The sequence below is a fragment of the Mastomys coucha genome, chromosome X (assembly GCF_008632895.1).
Source record: "Mastomys coucha isolate ucsf_1 chromosome X, UCSF_Mcou_1, whole genome shotgun sequence".
Lineage (NCBI taxonomy): Eukaryota > Metazoa > Chordata > Mammalia > Rodentia > Muridae > Mastomys > Mastomys coucha.
Genome location: NC_045030.1, coordinates 75,689,430 through 75,699,190, shown reverse-complemented (window position 1 = coordinate 75,699,190; position 9,761 = coordinate 75,689,430).

Below are 9,761 nucleotides of genomic sequence, written 5' to 3'. Positions count from 1 at the left end.
AAAAAAAAAAAAAAAAAAAAAAGAATTCAGTTCACCTATTCTCTCACTAAGGCAAAGACAGCTGGCCATTGGCAGTTAGTTTTTCTAGACATACAAGCCACATAGCCTCTATAACTTCCCATCATAAGTTTAGGAAACTCCAGAATGTATATGGTACATGATGGATACTCAATGCTGCAGGACCAAATCCTCTGGTATTGTGGACAAACCAAGCATACAAAGAAGGAGACACAGAATTACTGACCCTGGCAGTCCAGTAGCCAGTTAGGTAATAGAGCTATGATTTGGTTGAATAGTGCTAACTGAGCAGAAAACTAAGAAACTCTGGAGATAAGGGAGCCCTGGGCTATAGCCAGGGCTCAGTGATGGCAGGTCTAGGTCCCAGAAGGTTGACAGGAACAAGCATACCACCCCCATGCCTCTTCGGGTCCTTGGTTGAGATAGAGAAGGGGTGTGGAGATATGTTTCCTCAGCATCTCAATACTAACATCTGCTTCTTTCTTCATTTATTTATTTATTTATTTATTTTGAGTCAGACTGAACTGCAGTCCTGGCACTGTGTAGACCAGGCAAGCCTCAAACTGCCTTTGCTTCCAAGTGCTGGATTTAAAGGTTACCACACCCAACTTTTTATTTTAATTATGTGTATGTGTATAATTATGTGTGCATACATCACCTGAGTATGTGCGGATTCTCTCAGACACCAAAGACAGTCATCTGGAGCTGAAGTTACAGACAGCTAATGAGTACCAACTTGTAAGTACTGGGAATTGAACTTGAGTCTTCTGTAAGAGCAGTACACAGTCTTAACCACTGTGTTATCTTACCAGCCCCAGTACCCATTTTGGTACCAAAAGTTGCCCCCTATGAGCCCAGTGTTGCTGTGCACCTGATGCAGGACCAGTGCCATAGTAGACTTCCTCTGAAAAGCCCTTTTCTTGGTGCTCACATCACCACTGGGCTCTACAGCAGCACTTCTTAGCATGTGATATCCACTATGCCTTTCCACCCAGACTTTACCTTGCCACAGATGGCGCCCAGCCTGAGACAGCTAAGGAACAACTTGGGGCTGGGAGCATAACCTCACTAGATTCATAACCTCTAGGGCTTCATGTTGGCATATCATTTTATTGGGTTCTTATAGCTCTACCTCCCTTCTAAACCCCCAATGCTAGGTAGGAGAGAAAGAAGGTTAGAGAAGAAATGGAGTATAGACTCTGGGCCAACAAAATCGATGACTTCCTGTTAATTAATGTTGTTGTATTTCTTGGGGCAAGTCTAATCTTTGTCAGAATATCTAGTAGTCCAGCAATCCAGAAACAGCAAATACAATAGCAGTGGGAGCAGTAGGCTCTCTTGGGCCTCTCCAGAGTCCCCAGAATTAAGTTGTCAGCAGCTGACAAAATTCACACCCCTCTAGAGCACAAGGAAGTCATAGTTAATAGCTGTGGACAAACTGAAGCAGCCCATATCCCACACATGGGGTTAAAACACAAATTCTATAACTGGGTTTTTAAACCAAAACTCTCGCTACATTTTTCCCCACTTTTAGTTCAAAATAAAGCCTTTTCTCTAATAAGCTAAATATGAGAACAATTAATTATATTTACAATGTCCAGTCTATATGTATTTGGCAACCTTGAAAAAAGTACTCCACTATCTATCCTATCCTGGTGAGTCCAAAGTTCTATACCTAAATCACTTTCTATCATAACTTGGATTTATCAACCTAAAAACATCTAAAATCATAAACAACTTAAAGCTTTTGTGTTTGTTTGTTTGTTTGTTTGTTTATTGCTTTTTTTGAGACAGGGTTTCTCTGTATAGCTCTGGCTGTCCTGGTGCTCACTCTGTAGACCAGGCTGGCCTCAAACTCAGAAATCCGCCTGCCTCTGCCTCCCAAGTGCTGGGATTAAAGTTGTGCGCCACTACTGCCCAGGTTGTCTTTAATCTTTAATAAGGAAAACTTTAAGACTATAAGTATCAAGAAAAAAAAAGGAGTTTAAAAAAGAAAAACTATAACTCTCTAGTCTTCAGCCCCATCAGAGATCTGGGAAAGCTACATTACCTTACTAAGCAGGAAGTGCAGAGCAAGCAGCTTCCAAAACTATAGAAATGACAAGAGACTGCTGGCTCCTAGACAGTCACCCAAAGTTCCTCTGTGTCATTGGGGCATCCAGTCTTCAGCTAACAAGCCTAGAATATCTGACAGACTTATGCAATTTTGAAGGACTGGCCTACTTGTCTCTGCAAATTTGGTAGTCAACTTTCCAGTATCCTGTTTATCCACAGTTTGAACAGCTTGCTGTCAGCAGTAGAGGCAGTTTTGTTCAGTGACAAGCTTTTACTACATTTGAAGCAAACTACATGTGGAAGTTCGATGCCCATGAAAGACTTTTATTATTAAAACATCTTTAAATACCATAATCTGTGGATATCCAAAGTGTTTGAAGATTATCATATATTTAAATAGACAAACATTGCTTGTTTCTAGCTATTTACTATCTGTTTAACTTTGAAAACATAATACATCAAGCAAGAGTTGAACAAAATAACCTTAAGTTTCTATCACTGTACAGTAATCCATTCCAATGTAAAATATTTGAGAATAGTGGATTCAACAAACTACCTTTTATCCTATCATCCTATTCCCCCCCTTTTTTACTTTTAGCATCCCCTTCCCTCTTCCTCTATAACATTAAATAGGAAAGAATGGATAGAGGGGAGAACGATCCCTGAATCTAACCTCCTTTATTTTGTATCCTCCCTGACCATGATTAATAACAACCTGAAACTAACCCCTCTAAATGACAACAAATATCCATAACCCATCAAGCAACCAAAAAACACCCACCCCACCTCTTGAGAATGGGGCTATTGTGTTCTTAAAGTTGCTTCCTGCTGTCAGGTGAAGGAAACTTTGGGGGACCCTAAGAAAATAGGGATATTAACCAAATCCTGGGAGAGCTGGCTGTTTCACCTGCTGTCCAGTCTCAGTAATAAGAAAGTGTAAGACTTAATGTCCTAGCCGAAATTAAGTGAGGCTGAGTCTCTGAGCTAGCTGCTTTGAAGTTGACCTAGATGCAAATTTTTGAAGAAACAGTGAGGCAGTTACTGGGTAAGGATGGATCACCCAGGCTACTTACTTTGTCTTCATTGCTGTATGGTCTGTTTGCTCTGAAAACACACTTTTAAAGGTATTATAGGTACATTTCTGCATTAATATGCATGGAATGTATGGTGTGCATAAATCAGCTAATGATTTTCTGTTTAGTGTTTGAGCAGGTGAAAGGCATCTATCAATTTTATAAGTCCCGTTATAAACTGTAATATAAATCTCCATCCATGATATATTAAAGGATAGCATGTAATAAGTCAATGAAGACCAGGTAGCCAAAAAGATTCATTGGCTATGCAGAGATATTCATGTCTCAGCTAGATGGAGGTCTTTCCAATTCACACATTATCTTTATAACTTTTGATGGTAACCATATATTTTTCATACCCTATTGAAACATAAAGAAAACTATCAGGCTAGAGAGATGGCTCAGTGGTTTAGAGCACTGACTGCTCTTCTGAAGGTCCTGAGTTCAAATCCCAGCAACCACATGGTGGCTCACAACCATCTGTAATGAGATCTGATGCCCTCTTCTGATGTGTCTGAAGACAGCTACGGTGTACTTACATATAATAAATAAATCTTTAAGAAAAGAAAAAAAGAAAACTGTCCTTCCTTGCATGCCTAAGTCACCCTTAATTGGATAAAATAAAAAGCCTGTGGCTTATTAGCAAAGGCAGGAAGTAGAAGGTAGGAGTTCCAGTAGAGATAACCCTCTGGGAAAGGCACGGGAGGATTTACTATAACTTTAATTTTTTCAAAACCTATTTTCATTTTATTTTATTGTACTTATTTATTTTTTGTTTTTGTTTTTTGAGACAGGGATTCTCTGTATATCCCTGGCTGTCTCGAACTCAGAAATCCGCCTGCCTCTGCCTCCCAAGTGCTGGGATTAAAGGTGTGCGCCACCACGCCCAGCAAAACCTATTTTTAATAATGGTTCATATATGCTTTAATCTACCTTGTAGCCTACCACTCATCAGAGGTAGTGAAAAAGAAAGGATATGGGGGAAATGGACCTGTTTAGAAAGGTTCTTTGGTGCAACTCCTGTTTGTGTTGTCTGGAAATCAACAGTTCAGTTCACAGGATAGCAGGGCAGTGGCAGCTTGATCCACTAGCAAACACCTCACAGATATACCAGCAGTCCAGTTGGGTACAGTCAGGATAGCAAACACAAATTGGCAGTGGTAGCATTACCTAGCAGAGACAGCCAGGCCTCAGCCTTGGCTTGAGTCAGCAGGAGGGACCTGGAGGGATGCCAGGAGAAATTCTCAGCTGTGCCTCTCTCAGGGAAGCAAACATCAGTGAAGACTTGAGACCTATAAGCATTGTACAGTTAGCTCTATAAGTAAGCCTAGCTCAGCTTCCTTCACTGTTTCTTTCTATGGTGTCCCGACAAATGGAGCTCAACTACACAATGTAAGGTGGGACAATACATGTGTGTTGAAAAGCAAAGAATCCATCATGTATCCGTTCACATGCTTGCTTCCTGTGTCTGCTTCAGCTAAATATTCCTTTACAAGTCTGCCTTAGCCTTTCACCTGTGTCCACTTCAGGAAAACACTACTACTTCATGTGTTTGCCCCAACAACACCATCCAACCAACTTTCCAAAGAACTCTTAAGTTTCCACTTCAATTCACCACCAAGAATTCAGACATGAAACTGAGGAGAGGTAACTACCAGCCATGTAGCAGACAGAATACTATAAATGGGATAACTGAGTTGCAAGTTAGTTGGGAGCAGTCTAAACCAAGACCAAAGGCATTCATAAATAAATTTAAGCCTCTGTGTCATTATTTGAGAACTGGGGTGAACATAGAAAGGTCCCTGTTGCTATCAGGAACCAGCTTTATGGTTACAAAGTTGCCTCTGAATCCAGCAATGATGGTGACATCACCCATAGACAACAGGGACCCACGCATCCATTTGATTTACCTTCCACCTTTACCTGTGAGCAGTTACGTCACAGCCTAAATAGAACCCTCTTGACCTTTCCTCTCTTTGTTCTCTCTTTTCTACCTTCCTCTCTGTCTCTTCCTTTTGTTCTGTTCCCCACCCTCCACCCCCACCCCCACAATAAACCTCTCACATGGAACTGCATTGGCCTGGTGTGGTCTATCCTAATGTGAGCAGCAATTCACAACAGCCCCTACAGTTAACAATTACAGAATCAGCTTTTTAGAAACTCAAAGCGGTTGCCCATTGAAACCCCAAATATGTATCAGTGGTATGCTGTACATACATTAGTTTTCCAAATTCTGCAAAATGAAACACATCCATCTGCCAGGTTTTATTTCTTTTGATACCCCTCAGGTTACTTCCAGTAGGTATTTGAGATTGGTTATACAGAGAACAAGTAGGACATTTTCTTATAATTTCCTTGGTTTATTGCCAAGTAGTAGAAAATGTTTTCTTTAAGCATTTACTTTTTTTTTAAAGATTTATTTTATTTATTTTATATGTATGAGTATACTGTAGCTGTACAGATGGCTGTGAGCCATCATGTGTGAGGCTGCTGTTGAACTCAGGACCTCTGCCTGCCCCCCACCCACCCCCGCTCGCTCCAGCCCTGCTTGCTCAGGCCCCTGCTCGCTCCATCGTAATTTACTGCAGCTATCTTCAGATTCACCAGAAGAGGGCATCATATCTCATTACAGATGGTTGTGAGCCACCATGTGGCTGCTGGGATCTGAACTCAGGACCTTCAGAAGAGCAGTCAGTGTTCTTACCCAATGAGCCATCTCCCCAGCCCCAAGCCTTTACTGTTAACACGATGTTTTTCATGAAATTTTGAGGCTTCTATCAGTTCCTATTAATAGTTGGTCAATTTCCTTGTTCTTTTGTGCCAATGGACCTGGCAAATCTGTATGAGGCTAAATATGAATGATATAAAATGGATAGTTGTAGGGAGAATGTCTATATGGATGTGGCATCTGTCAGTAATAAATCTGATAGCCTATGGCCTAGGCAGGAAATAAGAGGCAGGACATCTAAGAAGCAAAAAGAAATATTGGGTTAGAGCCAGGTGCGGGAAATTCACCCAGGAAGATGTGACAAAATGGATACAAGGTACCTGAGTACAGGTAACCAGTCATGTAGCAGAATGTAGGTTAAAATAAATGGGTGAGCCGGGTGGTGGTGGCGCATGCCTTTAATCCCAGCACTTGGGAGGCAGAGGCAGGCGGATTTCTGAGTTCGAGGCCAGCCTGGTCTACAGAGTGAGTTCCACGACAGCCAGGGCTACTCAGAGAAACCCTGTCTCGAAAAACCAAAATAAATAAATAAATAAATAAATAAATAAATAAATAAATAAATAAATGGGTGAGCTTGAGTTATGATTTTAGTCAGAGAAAAGTATAGTTATATGGCTGTCTTAGTCAGGGTTTCTATTCCTGCACAAACATCATGACCAAGAAGCAAGTTGGGGAGGAAAGGGTTTATTCAGCTTAAGGAAGTCAGGACTGGAACTCAAGCAGGTCAGGAAGCAGGACCTGACTCAGAGGCCATGGAGGGATGTTCCTTGCTGGCTTGTTTCCCCTGGCTTGCTCGGCCTGCTCTCTTATACAACCCAAGGCTTCCAGCCCAGGGATGGCACCACCCACAAGGGGCCCTACCCTCTTGATCACTAATTGAGAAAATGCCCCACAGCTGGATCTCATGGAGGCACTTCCCCAACTGAAGCTCCCTTCTCTGTGATAACTCCAGCCTGTGTCAAGTTGACACAAAACCAGCCAGTACAATGGCCAAGATATTTGTAAACATATTTTGAGTCTGTGTCTTATTTCTGGAAGCATGGGATTGGGAGGAAGAATTAGGACAAACTTCTACAGATAGTTTGTATTTCTGATTGCCTGTTACAGTTGCATAAATAACAACATTAATTCTGAATTATCAGGAATAAATTCAGTTTCTATATACAAAACAACTCTTTCTGCATATTGAGAATCAGTACTTATGTTAAGAGATTCATCCATAAGGATTGCATACAACTGATTTTTGAGCTAAAGTATATGATCTTTGGATCACTTTGCTCATTTTGTCTGACTTATAGTCTGCCATTCCCAACTTATTTGCATAAGTATAGAACGTAGGTGCTTCAGGAGTTGGCATCCCCTTTGGATGGGATGAGAGAATGGGAGAATTCAATTTGTTCTTTTTATAAGCTGCAAATGCTTTCTTTTGGAATATTTTTTACTTATTTCTCCCAAATAGTTACTACAAGGTCTTTGCCAATCTTCATTGATTACCCATAATGATATAATCTCAGCATTAGTAAGAGGTATTATGGGGTCAGTTGGGTGTGTAGAGAGAATCTCTTGTGCACTGTATAAACACATCACCTGTCAATAAAAAAGCCTATGGCCAATGAGCTAAGGTAGGAAATAGGAAGTGGGAATTCTGGCAGACAGGAATTCTGGGAAATGGTGAAGTGCAAGAGTCTTTCTAAACTCTGGAGGAGATATATGCATAAAACTGAGAAGGTAACATGCCATGTTGCACTCATAGAATAGAATCAACAGAGAGATACACTGGAACACTGGAGGAGGCAGTTGCATAAACCTGGGGAGAGTTAACCAACCAAGTGGAAGACTTAGACTAAAATTAAATGGGTACTTAAGTTTTGAGCTAGTTGAGAAACAAGCAAAACTTTTTGGCCTAGGCATTTATTCATGAAATATTAAGTCTCAAGGTTGTTATTTCTGCAAACAAAGAAGTAGGGTAGAAAATCTCACAGTTAACATGAATCTGTTCCTGATAATTGATATAGTCTTACTCTACCTTTAATGATTAATTCAGAAAACTTTTTCTATGTCTGTCTTTAATTTTTTATGTGCTAAAACATTCATTCTATAATACCATCTTTCCTCTGCATAATGAGCCCAGTAGAAGAATGGGTTGAAGGCAAAATAACCAAAATACATTCAAGTTTGGGAACAATTCTGCTACCAGAGTTAACTCTTTTTGCTTCAGCTGTTACCCATCTTGTACAGTTTAATTATGAATCTCCTTGTAACATTTGAAACAAATTACTTAACTCATGAATAGTTAATCCAACTATAGGCTCCAGGCAATTAAAAATTTCCATTAATTTTTGAAAATCATTAAGAGTTTGCAACTGGCGGAGCGGTGGTGGTGCATGCCTTTAGTCCCAGCACTTGGGAGGCAGAGGCAGGTGGATTTCTGAGTTCCAGGACAGCTGGGACTACACAGAGAAACCCTGTCTCGAAAAAACTGGGAAAAAAAAAAAAGAGTTTGCAACTGATCTCTATGGATCTGTACCTTTTGTGGTCAAATTTTTTGTTGACTTGGAAAAGTACAAGGATTTTCTATGCCTGCCTTTGCTCTGAAATGACATGGAGACCTGGTATGTTAATTTAAAAGTTTCTTGCACTATTGCTGGGCAGGGGTCACATCTATTCTAATTCAACTATGCTTCTACCCAGCCACATGCCAATTACATGCCATCTTGGTCTTGCCCTGGCTGTTCCTACTCCATCTTTCCTTCCATGGTGAATCCCTCTCTCATGAATCCTAGCAAATCTCCTTCCTTGGTCCCTACCAGAGACCCTTTCACTGGGATCAGAAGTTCCACCTCCTCCTCTCCTGCCCAGTTATTGGGTGATCAGCTCTTTGTTAACCAATCAGATGTGATGGAAAACAATTTTTACAGAACATTGAGACAGAAGATCCTTGACAATGCCAACATCCTGACTGCAACCAGATATATGAGTACAGAAATCAGCATATGAATACACAATGTACAAAAACATCCCCCAACTGAAGGGGTAAACTATTAATCTGCTCTAAACTCCCAGGTGGGTAATTCATGCACTTCTTGCCACCTGCCCTTATGTTCTGGATCCCAGATGGAAAGACATACACATGCAACTTTTGTACTTTAATATGCCTTAACTAGCTCAATGGCTGGGCCACTCCTGGACCTCCACATGGCTAACACACTCCCCTACAATATTTCTGAGTTAACACTTACTAAATCTATATTTTATCCTTGCTGCCTTGGGCCCTTCTGCTGCTTTCCCCTTTGCACCTTAATTTCATCCATCTCTCCCTCCTGCACCTTCCTGGCATGGTCCATCTCCTATGTCCTTGTCAAGGCGGAATGCCCTCTTCCCTCTCTCCTGTATTTCTTGCCTGGGAATCCTAAAAGTCTCACTTCTGTCTCTCTGCCCAACCATTGGCTGCTGGCATCTTTATTTTCCAATCAGAGCCTTGGTGGCAGGTTCCCATGTGATTTCTGGAGCTGAATGAACATAAATAGCATTAGAACCAATCACAACATCTTACCCTTTTTGTCCATTAAAAAGGCCTTTTGTCCATCTTAGGCTGGTGAGATGGTTCAGCAGGTAAGGGCACTGACTGCTCTTCCAAAGGTCAATACCCAGCAACCACGTGGTGGCTCACAACCATCTGTAATGAGATCTGACACCCTCTTCTGGTGTGTCTGAAGACAGCTACAGTGTACTTAGATATAATAAATAAATCTTTTAAAAAGGCCTTTTTTTCTTAGATATATATTGAACATAGTTATAGCAGTTATGTAAACTATAAGGTATGATATATATTAATAGTGTCCAGTCTGTCAATTTTGCCAATTTAAACATTTTATTTTATCATCTAT